Consider the following 14,957-nt stretch of genomic DNA (forward strand, 5'->3'; position numbering starts at 1 on the left):
TGGGTTGTAGCTTTTTTTCTTTTGCTAAAAAGTGTGGTTCTTTTTTGAATGTGACAACAAGGCACCCTACAAGTGTCCAAAACAAGGTATTTTTAGCAGAAGTAAACTGAAGGCGCATATTCACAAGTATGTCACGCTTAATCACACGTTTCTACAGCTGCTGCTGTCAGTTGAACAAGTGCTAATTGGATTTAGCTTTAGCTCGTGTGTTTGTACATGGATGTTGTATGTTATTTTATTGTATGCATGACTTCACGTAGAATGTTTTATTTGTGTTTATTCGCACTGATTTGAAATGTGGGGTGGAAATGGCTAATTATTTATCAACTACTGCCATCTATACAATAACTTGATCGACATTGATGTGGTCTGTGCATTCCTTCCTATTGGTTTATAGATGCAAGTACTAGAAATTGTCAAGTTACATCCAGTGACCACTTCATTAGGTACACCTTTCTAGTAATGGGTTGGACCTCATTATTGCCTTCAGAAAAGCCCTAATTCTTTGTGGCGTGGATTTGACATGGTGCTGGAAACATTCTTTAGAGACTCTGGTCCATGTTGACATGATCCGTCATGTAGTTGCTGCACATTCCACCACATCCCAAAGGTACTCCTATTGGATTGAGATCTGGTGACTGGAGGCTCTGGGAGAACGCATTGTCATGTTTGTGGCATGTGTGGTATGTGATCTGGAGCGGTTATCCTGCTGGAAGTAGCGGTCAGAAGATGGCAAGACTGTGGCCCTTTTCCTCTGACCTCTTATCAACAAGGCATCGTTGCCCACAGAACAGCTGCTCACTGAATTTATTTAGTTTTTCACACCATTCTGAGTAAACTCTGGACAGTGTTGTGTGTGGAAAATCTCAGGAGATTGGCAGTTTCTGAAATTTGAAATACTCAAACCACCCTGTCTGGCACCAACAATCATTCAATGGTCAAAATCGCTCACACTTCTTGCCCATTCTATTGTTTAGGCTGGACAACAACTGAACCTCTTGACCATGTCTGCATGCTTTTATGCACTGAATTGCTGCCACGTGATTGGCTGATTAGACATCTGCATTAGTGAGCTGGTGTACAGGTCTACCTAATAAAGTGATCACTGAATGTATAGTACTAGGTTGAATTTGAGTTTGCAGATCTTGAATGAAATACAGCATTTTATTTAATCTCACTAGTCTTATTACTGCTTAGTGTTATTCATTTTATGCAACATGTTTATATTCATTTATAGTCCAGACATTTTCTAAATTCATTTAAGGGATGCTCAGCGTCTATTTTCTATGAATACTGATTTAGATATTAACCCTTCTATTATGTTAGAGTTAATGACCGCCATTATGTTTGGGGTCAAATTGATGCAAAATTATTGTAAAACAAAATTTACTCTGTCTTATCTCCCAAATGACTAGCCTTTTATCCATAAATATGAAAAAAACAATTCCTGTCATTTCAGAGCCTGAGGTACAGGAAGTGAACGTTTGGCACCTTTTTATACAGTTAGAGGGCCAAAATAAATCCATACAACACATGCAAAGTTGGTACCGGACATCTGAAAACCTAGCATTATGTTTATTGCATGTTTACTATTTAAAAATAGTTTTTTAATCATACTGTATCAAGATGATAAAATGGTTAATTGGTTTTTAAGAGATGTCAAACACTGAATGGGGTCAGATTGACCTAAAACATAATGGGAGGGTTAAAACAATACTACAGCTCTTTCTTCTAGACTACAGTAGTTGAATAATAACTATATTTAGGGACAAGCTCTGTAGTTGTCTGTCTTTTGGATGCATGTTTTGATGAGCATATGAACAGCATCTGCATTACAGTATTTGGACAGTGACACAATTTAGCTTCTTTTGGCTCTGTACTCCTGCACATTGGATGTGAAACAAAACCATGAAAAGGAGGTTAAAGTGTCGCCTTTAATCGGAGGTAATTTTTGGGTGACCAAAAGTAATTGGACAATTGGATTCTCAGCCGCTTTCTTATTGCAGGCATGAAGCTTTTGGTATCTGGTCTTGATTCTACGCTTTTGATTGCCTTCAGAGCCAATTACTAGCGTTCTGATTTCTGAAATGTACAGAAGCATCTTGCATGCTCAAGTTCAGTTGCTCAGGAAATTTGTTCACTGTCCAAATAATTTGCACTATATTTATATTCTGTTGCATTATGTGTCTTAACATTTTGGTGAAATGAATTTAAACCAAATTCATTGTGTATTTATTCTTTCACTGTAAATGTGGAATTACTGCTTCAGCGCTTCTTTGGTCAATATGAGATAAAGACCAATTACACATTTAAATAATACAGTAATAAAATCTTCAAGTTGCAAATCCATCCATCAAGCATTGTATTATTTACTTGTCACTTTTATCCCTTTAAAGTGTTACAAAATAAAAATGTGTAATTATTTTAGCCTGAATTGCTGTTTTACACATCTCTCTATGGGCATTTATTGTATAAGTAAATTCTACCCTACGGGCAGTCAGACCTGAGTCCATCCATCCATCCATCCATCCATTATCTGAACCCGCTTATCCTGATCAGGGTCGCAGGGGGGCTGGAGCCTATCCCAGCATACATTGGGCGAAAGGCAGGAATACACCCTGGACAGGTCGCCAGTCTATCTCAGGGCACACACACCATTCACTCACACACTCATACCTACGGGCAATTTTAGATTCTCCAATCAGCCTAACCTGCATGTCTTTGGACTGTGGGAGGAAACCGGAGTACCCGGAGGAAACCCACGCAGACACGGGGAGAACATGCAAACTCCGCACAGAGGCCCCGGCCGACGGGGATTCGAACCCAGGACCTCCTTGCTGTGAGGCGGCAGTGCTACCCACTGCACCATCCGTGCCGCCTCAGACCTGAGTCAAATACGCAATTGTTTTGGATTAAAATACTTTTCTGTGGTTGAGTGATCTTGCTTGGTGCAGCTGAAGACTAGAAGGTGGGTGGTTAGACTTTTTAGAGTACAGTATTTAGTAGGTTTCAATACACCTGACCATCGCAGTAAAGACTAGAAAAGTACTTGAATCCAAAACAATTTGACCCGGGTCAGGATGCAGTACTTTTCTGAGAAACCACCACCCATGATAGATGTGATGATGGCGCCATCTGCTGTCAGCACTAAATAAAATGGATGGAAATGAACTTGTGCCTTGTGATTACTTTTGAATGAAGTCAATAATGTGTTTGTCTTATTTTGCAAAAATAAAATTTTATAGAAATAAGCTTTAAAGTCTAAATAAGACTAAAATGGTTGTTGAGATTGGACTTAAGAGTTTGGTTTTTGCGGTGCAATACAGTGATAAAATGTTATGTATGGCTGATGCAAGACGTAGTAATTTGCACAATTTAACTAATAGTGCTCTGTCAAGAAGAATGAGTTTCCTTACCTTTAAATAGTCTACAGTAAAATAAATTATTATGGGCATAAAATTGTAAAAGGCTTTAATATGTCACTGAATAGCATTTACACCTCATACTGTAAAGTAAACAGAAATTGGGAATAGCCATCTCAGAAGACATGCAACTTTTTTTCACAAGCATTTTATATTTTAGGGAATATAATGATTTTGCAGTTGTGTGAAGCTAAAGAATAACCAAGATAGTTCCACTTAGCAGCCCAGCTATGCGCGTGTGTGTGCGTGCATGCACGTGTGTATATGTGTGTGTTTGTGTGCGCGTGTGTGTTTGTGTCTGCACGTGTGTGTGTGTGTGTGTGTGTGTGTGAGACTTGCGTTGTAGCTTGGCCTCATACCAGCTGCAGCCAGGCCCTTGTCCACAGAAGAGATGGTGGAATGTCTGTACTGAAAGCACTCTAATGGAGAGCCTCCAGGATGGCAGACTCCAGGAACACCTGCTCATCCGTGGGGATGGCACAAGCTTCCCTGACTGAAGGCCTGGAACTCCTCCATCACACACAGGGCGTGCAGTGTGCAGTGCTGTACAATGCTTTAGCCTCCACTGTGACTCAGTATACTCATTTGAAACTCTGAGGTCTTGGGTACATAACGTTACAGCTGGGGTTTTTTAATCCATGTATGGGACTTTTGGGATTATATGATTTGGTTAATGCTGTATGCCTGTGTTAATCTTACAGTGTACTTTTCCCACGTGCAAACAATGCACAACAAATGCACACAGTCATGTAAGATGTGTCCGGACACACAGACGCATGCTCACAAACACATGCGGACCCAGACACAGGCATGCACACGCATAAGCACGCACAAAGATGCGAGAGAGAAAGAGAGGCAGGGAGGATAGGAGAAAAACAAAAGGGAGAGAGGGAGGAGAGAGAGAAAGACAGATTGTGCTGACGGAGCTGCTAAAGCCAGCATGGAAGCTGCAATGGAAAAGTGTGACCTGTGTGTGAGCTTTGTGGAAAAGCAGAAACTCTAGGATCTATGGGTTTCACCACAGAGGACACGCACTCTCTCAGGGTTTCACACACTCTCAGGGTTTCACACACACTCAGGGTGACACACACATACACATACATACACACACACTCAGGGTGTTACACACTCTCAGTGTTATACTCACATACTCTCAGGACGGACACACACACACACTCAGGGTGTCACACACTCTGAGAGACCAACTGATAAACTGCCAGAGCAGTGGAATCTCAAATCTGCCATAACTTGATCTCTACGGTAACTGTAAACATTCAGGTGTATTCTGTTCCAAGTCACCACTCTGCCTTTCATCTTTCACATTTACTTTTCACTTTTAATATGGACAGCTGCGCTGGTGCTTGTGCAATGGTCAATCCCAGAAGGCATCAGTGTTCGCGGTCATGGTTCTTTCTCGGGGGAGAGTGCGGTCAATTTTGTTGGTCCCGGTCACGCAGCGCTTTATAATGGGCACTGTCCTTCACTAGAACTTGTGCTCACATGTGCTTACCATGGTACTAGCATCACAAATACAAAGCATTTGAATTTACCGCAAATTCACGGTTACTGATATAGTCCTGAATTCAGGACAGTTAAGTTTTAGAGAACACATTTTGTTTAGAGAATATACTTTGTTCAGCTGGGGCAAATTACCATTACATTACATTACATGTCATTTGGCTGACACTTTTATCCAAAGCGAGCTACAGTTGATTAGACTAAGCAGGAGACAATCCTCCCCTGGAGCAATGCAGGGTTAAGGGCTCAATGGCCCAACCGCTGTGCGGATCTTATTGTGGCATGACGCAGTGACGGGGTGTCCTTTTAACAGCCATCATATATCTTTGATGTTTTCGCATTTTGCATTGCGCTGAACTTTAAATATCAATGCATTATGAAAATAAAAAATAATGAAAAAGTACCTTGAAGCGGTTTCGCCCGGTGTGGTGGAGATTTGTGGTTTGGCTGAGATATACAGTATCACCCTATTTCCATTGTGATGCATCGACCCCTTATTGGATACAGGGCTATCACATGATTGTGTACGTTGAAGCTTAGTTAACACTGCACAAGAATGATTATGATGTTACAACCTTACTCCAGAACCTACCAGACATTGTTTGTTTGTTTTTTGCTGCTCAAGAAGCCCCAGCAGCTTCACTAAACATACACACACATGCGCGCACGCACACACTGGCAAATACCTCTGCAGAGTACTCATTTATTAAAGCTTTTACAGCAACGCCACTGATACGGTGAGCCTCCTTGTACACTAGCAGTAGGTCTTCACACCTCCGAAAAACCGCCCTTCCTGCATGAACTCTCACCTCCCACCTCCTTCCTGCATGAGCACTGAGTCACACACCCACACGCACCAGTTCACCCGAATCCACACAGCACAGGCTGTACACTACCCCATCCGCATTCTGTTACCCTGCCCTATAACATATTCAATGTTCTACCACACCATTTGCATTCTGTTACCCTGCCCTATAACATATTAGGGACTTTAAGCAACTAATTCTGGGACAGCTACGATGAAATATATCTTTATAGATGCTGTCGCCGTCGCCGTCAAATCCATAGAAGTCATTAAGTAAAGTGCTTCGAACAGCTGACACTATCACGGTCACTATAGTCACTAAAGTTACTGTACTTAGCCAGCTAGTTACCCTTAACACAATTAAACTTATAATTAAGTTACCTTATTAGTTAATGTTAAGTTACCCGTAACACAGTTTGATACTAGCTAGCAAAGTTACATTGACGTTTGTTAGCTAATGTAGCTAACGTTAGCGTATGGGAAAGTGGGATAAATCTACTGCTAAAAAGTTGTTGTAAGGCACCCTCAACACACTCAACTTTTGTCACTAGTTTCTAGAATGAACTAACAAATGTACATAAACTGTAAAATATATAAACACGTAGCCTAGCTAAATTATTTGTAACGTTACCGCCACCATTGTCACAACTGTCATCTCGAGGAACAGACAGCAGATGACATAGCTTCGGGGAAATGGGAAAATCTTAATATTAACCAGTGTCTATGGAAAGAGTTCAGTCATTTAAAGTATAGTGTCACTATCAACTCTAAAAACCTATTTCATTTCCAAAACACAAGAAAAAGGGAAAATTCACTCCCCTAAATCACACGTTGTAGAGACTATGTTAAAGTGCTACTTTTCCTGTTGTAGATCAGCAGGCTACGGCAGCAGAGCTGAGTAAGTCTCCATCGACAGAGCACAGATCTATTTCCGGTCACCGTAGCCATCCCAAAACCGCCGTAGCTTAAAGTCCCTATTCACTGTTCCACTACCCCATCCGCAGGGTTAATACTGATTCTGTTATCTTGCCCTATAGAAAACTCACTGTTCAACTACCCCATCTGCAGGGTTAATACTGATTCTGTTACCCTGCCCTATAGTATACTTACTGTTCTATAACTCCATCCGCACGGTTAATACTGATTCTGTTACCCTGCCCTATAGAAAACTCACAGTTCTATACTGGGCCTTCTGCCACGCTGCAACCTATTCTTTATACAGTCTATGTCTGCAACACTCACTATTCTATTATCCTACGAGAGGGGTCAGTGCTGATAATATAATTATATTTGTAATTAATTATGTAATGATGAATGTTTGTACTAGGGTATTAATGCATATTTCGACCTGTTTTAGCTTTGTAATACTAACATTAATCTAATTGCTAAAAGACTAAAAGCTACAGTACCTGCATTTGTACTTAACCTCAGTCTCACTGAAACCATGTTTAATTCTGACAATGCATGACTGTAACTGTGGTCAGAAAGGTTTCATTTTGCTTCCTAAGGACATGCGATGAAATCTCACATGCATTATGGATCTTTGGCGGTAAAATTGGGGGAAATTGTAAATAGTAGAAGTCAAAGGGAAAATGCTATTCTTTTTTTCTTTTCTTTTCTTTTTTCAAATTACATCGCGTCGAAAGTCCTATTCAGTGAGAATTGTGAGCAAACTGTAATATTGAAACATCTGGAATTTTTTAGTGTCCATGTTTTATATTCAGAAAACAAAGTTGTAAATAAAATAACAACAAAGTGAGACGTGTACCCTCGGCCTACTTGAGTTTGTCAATACAAAATTGCTAACATGGCTAAAATCGTTTGTAATTACAGTTAAGCTCTAAATAGATTTGCGATTCATATAACGAGTATGGGCGCAGTGGGTAGCACTGCCGCCTCACAGCAAGGAGGTCCTGGGTTTGAAACCCCGTCGGCCGGGGCCTCTCTGTGTGGAGTTTGCATGTTCTCCCCGTGTCTGCGTGGGTTTCCTCCGGGTACTCCGGTTTCCTCCCACAGTCCAAAGACATGCAGGTTAGGCTGATTGGAGAGTCTAAATTGCCCGTAGGTATGAGTGTGTGAGTGAATGGTGTGTGTGCCCTGCGATGGACTGGCGACCTGTCCAGGGTGTATTCCTGCCTTTCGCCCAATGTATGCTGGGATAGGCTCCAGCCCCCCTGCAACCCTGTTCAGGATAAGCGGGTTCAGATAATGGATGGATGGATGGATAACGAGTATGGATGGAATTCAGTAGGTAAACAGCTCATTTGTGTCGTTGTAGTAGGCCCCATGTCCAATATGGTTTCTGAACAACACATCACACCCACACACTCTATTCCATGGCAAATCAAATCCAGTAGGCCAACTCACTGTTTCTCTTTCCGCGGTAGCCGCTGACTCCAAAACCATTTACCTCCAAGGCATTAGGAAATGGTTTTGCAAATGTTATTTTGTAATACTTTTCGTTAGTCAATGGGGATGATTTCTGCATCTTCCTTCAGACAAGTGCCACGAAAAATGCACGCGATGCTCTGACCGGAAACACAATCCGTTGAAGTTTAGTTTGATTGGGTCGTTTTTTTGTGTGCGATTATTGGCTAAACTTCAAACACCCAGGTGATTCTGAATAATTTGTAATACTTTTACTCACTGAGCTTGAGTCAGGAATTATAACAAGCAAAAATGCACAACTGTCTGCAGGCATTTTGTATTATTATTGCTAAACAGTTCAGCTTACCACAGATTCCTTTTAAAAACCTTTTTCATTTTATTTCGCCCCCCAGGAATTTCGCCCAGCCCTGCTTTAACAGCACAGGTGCTTCTGCGTTGAAGCACTGCAAAAGCCGGTTAAAGAGTCCGCGGAGTGGGAGTCTCCGTTCAGCACAGGATTACTCATTAGACCTCAGCTCCATTCATGCACTCATCGCATCAGGGCGGAGGCCAGCACTATCTCACGGTGACAGGATCGCGTAACGCAGGAATTCAGGGGACACTTCCCATTGTTTACAGCCGTGCAAGGAAGGGGTCGGAGGTCACCAACACAGGCACGCACACACAATGGGAGAGAGGGTAGGGCGTGAGGGTTTTTTTTCTTCAAAGAAGCCAAAACACCAGCAGAGAGCTCTCAATAACTCCAGTTTCTCTGCTAGATTTAAACCTAAAAAAGAATGTCACTCTTATTTACAGCCTACTGCTCCACTAGGTCTTCTTTGCAGCTTGAGAACGAAGTGAACATTAAGAAGAGGGATTTGCTACTCCCTGCTAAAAAACAAAAACAGCTCAAGCTATGTTTTGAAACAGCTGGTAGCTGATCATTTCAAGCTGGTCATATCTGGATTTTACACCAGGGCTGGGTAGCGTACAATAGATAATCATCATGGTGAAACTCACAACGTCATGCCTGCGTTCAGTCAGCAGAGACTAGCAGTGACAGGGTCGTACACCAGTTACTGACGTGTGTAAGCATGTGGAAAAAACTTGCCAATTGTGTGCCTTAAATCTATGGCTCTGGTTGACGGAGGTTTCCCAGCATCATTCATTAGCCTCAGTACTATGCTTTATATTGTGTATGTGTATTCTCATGCTCAGATCTGTGATACAGAAAAGACTTCACCCCTACTTTGCCCTAAGGTGAGTTTATTATATTCTTTCAGGATTCCGTGTCCTCACACATGGGTCAGTAATGTATCTTTGATCATTTGGAATTGTTTTCGGTGCTGGTAACCATTTTCATCACCAGTGACAACTGCTGCAGTACCATTTCGCAGTGTTAGAAAACAGCCCCATCCATTACTTTCTGCAAAGTCACGCACAGTAGACAGCCTGCTGTCTTCAACCAGCAGACTTTTCCCTGCTTATGATTTGCACTTTATTGTATGTCGCTCTGGATAAGAGTGTCTGCTAAATGACTATAACATAATATAATATAATGTAATGTCATGTAATGAGTGATATTCATCCCTGCCAATCAGCATTAACTATGTGGACTGTACGATATAATATCACTAAGCACTTGACTCCATTACTGGGGCCTTCAGTGGCCATGCTACTCTCTAAAAAGCCACACTGTATTAAATTCCATTCCGTCATCCATTCCGGTTATTTACGGCTTTTATCCAAAGCGACTAACAGTTGATTCAGCTAAGCAGGAGACAATCCCCCCTGGAGCAATGTGGGGTAAGGGCCTCAAGTGCCCAACAGCTGTACGGATCTTATTGTGGTGTGCTTATTATGGGCACACTGGGCACACTGGGGCTCGAATCACCAATCTACCAGGTCCCAGTCCAAAATGAATAAATAAAGTCAGTTAATTAAAAGATAAATATAATGACTAAAATATAGAGACAAAATTGCCAAGTTTGCAGCAGACCTTGAGATGCTGTATTTTTTTAACTCTCAGCAGTAGAGTTATGCTCTCACCGAGTTCGGGAAACTTTGGATATGAATGTACACCCGCTATGCAGTTAATTGCCTGACATGAAACACTTAATTAATTAAGCAGATTCATTTACAGCAGGCGGAAATGATTTCTTATCTCTCCAAGTCTTTTGTCGGTTTAGTTTAATTCAATTCAGTAATGAACACAGCACGTTCTGCAGGCTACCATACAGTTTTTGTTCCAGCATACCAGCACACCTAAATTATATGTCACTGACTTAATGTATCTGTCTCTATTGAAAGGAACTGAACAGGAACAGGACAGTAACTACAGGGATCTTCAGAAATCACTTGTCATTGGGAGTTGAAGCGATAGTATTCAGTTCCTGAGATTGTGACTGCCTGTGAAAAATGTCTTCCTGTGTAACAAATGTGCCATCATACATAAAAGCAATATACCCTTGGATGATTTTGATAGGTGTGGGAAGGGGAATTAGGTCCAGGAGTTAAGACCATTTCACCAGTTCATTTCCAAGGGTGGTGAAAATCAAGAAAGAAGAAATAGCATGGAAGAAATTATCTATATCTGAACTCAAACAAGCTTATATTCCCACAATGAAATGATGTTTGCCATGAGATGGGAGGACACCTTTGGGAGGATTTGGGTCATGCCATACTGGACTGCCGTGGTTACCCTCAAACTCCTACCTTCAGGCCACAGATAAAAATCAAAGGACTGAAAAGTATAAACTCTCCCTTGCTTGTACGGCAATCGGTAGGCTAATCCTTGCACCCAAAACAAATGAGATCACATACAGTACATGTTGGCTATTCAATATGGTAGAAAACGTAGGAAGTCAAAGTGCTTGTCTGTCCTTGTTGGTCTGTGTAGAATATTCTACTTTCAGGGCTTATGCTGATTGTGTTTTAAATCCTAGTTACAACCTAATTTCCCCTAGTGGGACAATAAAGTTTGACTTGACTTGACTTGAGGACACCTTTTAAAAGAAGGAATATAGAATAGTAATCTTCAGGGCTTCAGAAAATTGCCAAATGTTTTATGTAAATGTGTACATCATGAGCAGAAAAAGAAGGTCTATAATACATATGTATTACTCTTCCTGCCTACATAGTGCTGAGTGAATATGTAGCTCTCTCCTACCCACATAAAAGAGTGTTTGTTCAATTCTCACAAATACTCCCAGAATGCATCAGCAGGTCCGTCCCTCAGACTGCCTACACAAAGGGCCCCTGCGCCTGTAAGGGGCCCCTATGGGCAGGTTCCCACTCATGTTGCCATAGCAATGCCCCAATGAGAGGCAGGAGTAACAGTGGGTGGTTATTACTCCTATGAATTATATATGAATGCTGCTCTGTGCGCAGATATAGTTTTCCTATTTATTTATTCATTCATTTATTTGACAAATTCCTATATCCATTGTGACTCACAAGACCATCGTGGCAGAAACACCGGGATCAACCCCGACTACATACCTGCATCATGTAAATAAGCACAAAAAGCCTAATGATAACCTGTGGGTGCTTGACATAAAAGTCAGAACAGGTAGGTCTAGTTCTTTAGCAAGAATCACAAGGTGAGCAATTTAGTCATGTTGAGGTTGCGGATACTTTGTTTCACCACTAGGGGGCCAGAGAGGAGAAAAAAAACGTCTCTGGATATGAGGCAACAGAAGAGAAACTGCCAGCCCCAAGCTTTTATATGAATAAGAAGTGAGGAGTGGATCTTACATCGATTAGCCCATTATTAAACTGAAACACTGACTATTTTTTCAGCACCCATTTTGTTATAACACATACTTCATTGGAACCACATATACCTCTCATCTTTCAAACTGAATGGTGTGTTCACAGAGACACTAGTAGGTCTAATGAGCCTGCATGAGTCTGAAAGCAAGGAAAACATTCCCTGTGCGTCCCCGAATGGCATTCCTAGAAAGGGGGACTTGGGGCCCAGATACTGTGAGGAGCACTGGCGTCACAAAGGCCATTCCTCAGAGTCGGAATCACTGGAGCCAGAAAGACTCATTTCCTGGAAAAGTTCAGATAGTGGACCGGGGGGTCAGAACAACCCCCTGAATACACACATGTGAAAACACACACACACACACACACCTCACTTACATTATAAATACTGATCTAATGTTATCAAATGGGCAATGCCCATTCCTGTAGTCTGATACAGTATGACAGCCATCTTTCCTAATTTATTAATCATTGTGATTATTTTCATATTCATGTCAATATAGTATTATCCTTCGTTCACAGCAACTTGGCAGCTATATGTCTGCAAGTTAAGTATAAACCAGACTGCCCTGTCTGTTGCGAAGATAGTTTTTCTGTGGCTTTGATGAAGAAATGAGGCTGTTGCTGTAATATATCTGTCCTGTGAAAGAGTACAGTATGTGATTCTCAAAACCCAGAAGATGGTATGTTCCTGCTTCCTGATCGATAGTGAGCCATTTCCAGCTCACCTCCTTGAACCTCTTTGAAGTTCCTTTCATAATTTGAGTTTTTGGAAACAATGTAATATTTTGTATATTGCTATCTGCACTTAATATAAACTGTAAAATCTTACTGTTGTTTACTTTACTGCAATGGTGTGCATGTCCTGTGATGGATTGGCAAATGGTCAAAGGTGCATTCCCGCCTCTCGCCCAATACATGCTGGGATAGGCTCCAGCGCCCCCTGTAAACCAGGAATAAGCAGGTTGGATAATGGATGGATAGACTTTACATGCATATATTTCTTACTGGAGACATTGTAGACCTATTATGTTCAGCTCTAGGATTTTGTTTGGTTTCCCAAACTGTTTGCATGTTGGATAATTGCACTCCACAGTTATGAGAAGTGCTTATTCTTTACATTTTTGTCATCATAGAGGCTTTGGCTGACAACCTAAGCCCTAAGTTAAACAGCCATGGATTGTTCAAATGAATGAGGCACATGAGGTAAAAATATACAAACAACAGAATGAACTAGCAGCTTCACTGATGATAATTAGACCTATTAAATCTCTTCTTCTTATAATAAAGCCCACCCACATCGGTATGTAGCATAGCAACCTTACTCTAAACTGTGTGTGTGTGTGTCTATGTGTGTGTTGTTGATAACGTTTTAATTGCAGTATTTCCATACTATTTTAAAAGTCTGGTTCATTCTTTTGTGGCTCAATGCTCACACACACACCCTGCTGCAACGGGACTCGTCAAATAATGACAATTGTCACAAAGATGACAACATGTGTAACTTAGTCTGGTTTTGTAGGAGGGGGCTCCATCTAAATGCTTGCACAGGGATATGCAGGATTGCTGTAGTGCACGCATGTGTATTAGGCATTGTTAAAAAAGACACATTGGCTACCACTCTCTGAAACAGTAACCAACTTCACACCCTCATTACACAGCCCTGGATATTGGCACTGGCCTGAAATATACAGATGGTGCACTTAGTAATTACTGCAGCCTCTCTGAGACGGAGTGTTCTGAGATTTTGCCACATATGTCAGTTTTGTTCCCTCTGCTTCACACCTCATTTTCGCCAACGGTGACTGAGCTGATTGGCCGAGGCCCTGTTCCTCTGGAAGCGCAACAGCATAGACGTGGCAGAGCTCCAGGGCGGGTCCATGCTGCAGCCTGCCGGGCTCACAGCCAGGGGAGGGTCAGTACCCATCGGTCCAGATCTCATCTCCATGGACACACGGGTGACAGGTCCACCTTGGCTCGTGATGGTATGAGTGACGCACTTAACGCAGTATGGAATTATCTGACTCTGGCTTGGCTTTGACCTCCTGAGTCCCAGATGGAAAAAAAAGGTCATGTATTTCTATTATTTTTTACATAATACAAGTGTCCTGGCTGACAAGAATATGTTGCAGTGGAAATATTATATAATGTGTAGCGTGCAGTATACCCTTGAGATCAGTTTCTGTATAGATTTTTTTACATTAAACTCCTCGGTTGAATTGTAAAAGTGGACTTAAATGCCTTTGGGGACATGCTATTGTCGGAATGGGGACCTGTGTAACAAAGAAATCTGCTGTAATTTATTATTTTACAGGAGTCAAACGTCTCAGCTTACACAATGTTATCATTGTTCTGATTACATCTGTAGCAACATTCGGATTACGCTGAGTGTTAATTATTAAGAGTTAAACAGGGATAGGTAGCTGGACCTAACCCAGGTAATGCAGTGCGTAATGAATGTGACTGTTCTGTCGTGTTTAACATTGTATCGCATGCCTGTTATCCAGAAATAGCTTCTTTTTTTCTCTCCTTTTCCCCCGGTCGACACAGCTGGCTGTGCTCTGCTCCAGATGTTGTTGTTCATGACCAGTCACTCCCCTTGAACTCATCCTGCTGTGTGTGTGTGTGTGTGTGTGTGTGTGTGGGGAAGGGGGGGGGGGCATTATGTCAAGCCAGGCCCAGTAGGGGGGGAGGGAGGGGGGGCAAGTGTCACCAGGTGTCTCTCGGGATGCTATATATAAACTCCCTCATTAACCCAGGGGGCGGGTGTTAGGGCGCCATGACAACAGGCCGCGTGAACAGATGCGTTGTCGTGGGTGCTGCGTGGGGTGCGGGAGGTGAAGCGAGCTCGTTAGGGACCCCTCGTTAACGCTCTGCCCTAAACTGACCCCCGCCCCCCCCCCCCACCCCACCCCAAACCCCCATCCTGCCTGCCGTCTCCTGCCCTCCCCACCCTGCAAGGAAAATATTTTTTGTTTCAGCTTCAAGGCATACACTGGCAACACTGAACTGTGGAGATGATGAATGAGCCTGTGGATTGTTGTGTGAGCTGGGGGTGGGGGTGGGGGTGTGCT

This window comes from Conger conger, chromosome 17 (assembly GCF_963514075.1).
Source record: "Conger conger chromosome 17, fConCon1.1, whole genome shotgun sequence".
In the NCBI taxonomy this organism is placed as follows: Eukaryota; Metazoa; Chordata; class Actinopteri; order Anguilliformes; family Congridae; genus Conger; species Conger conger.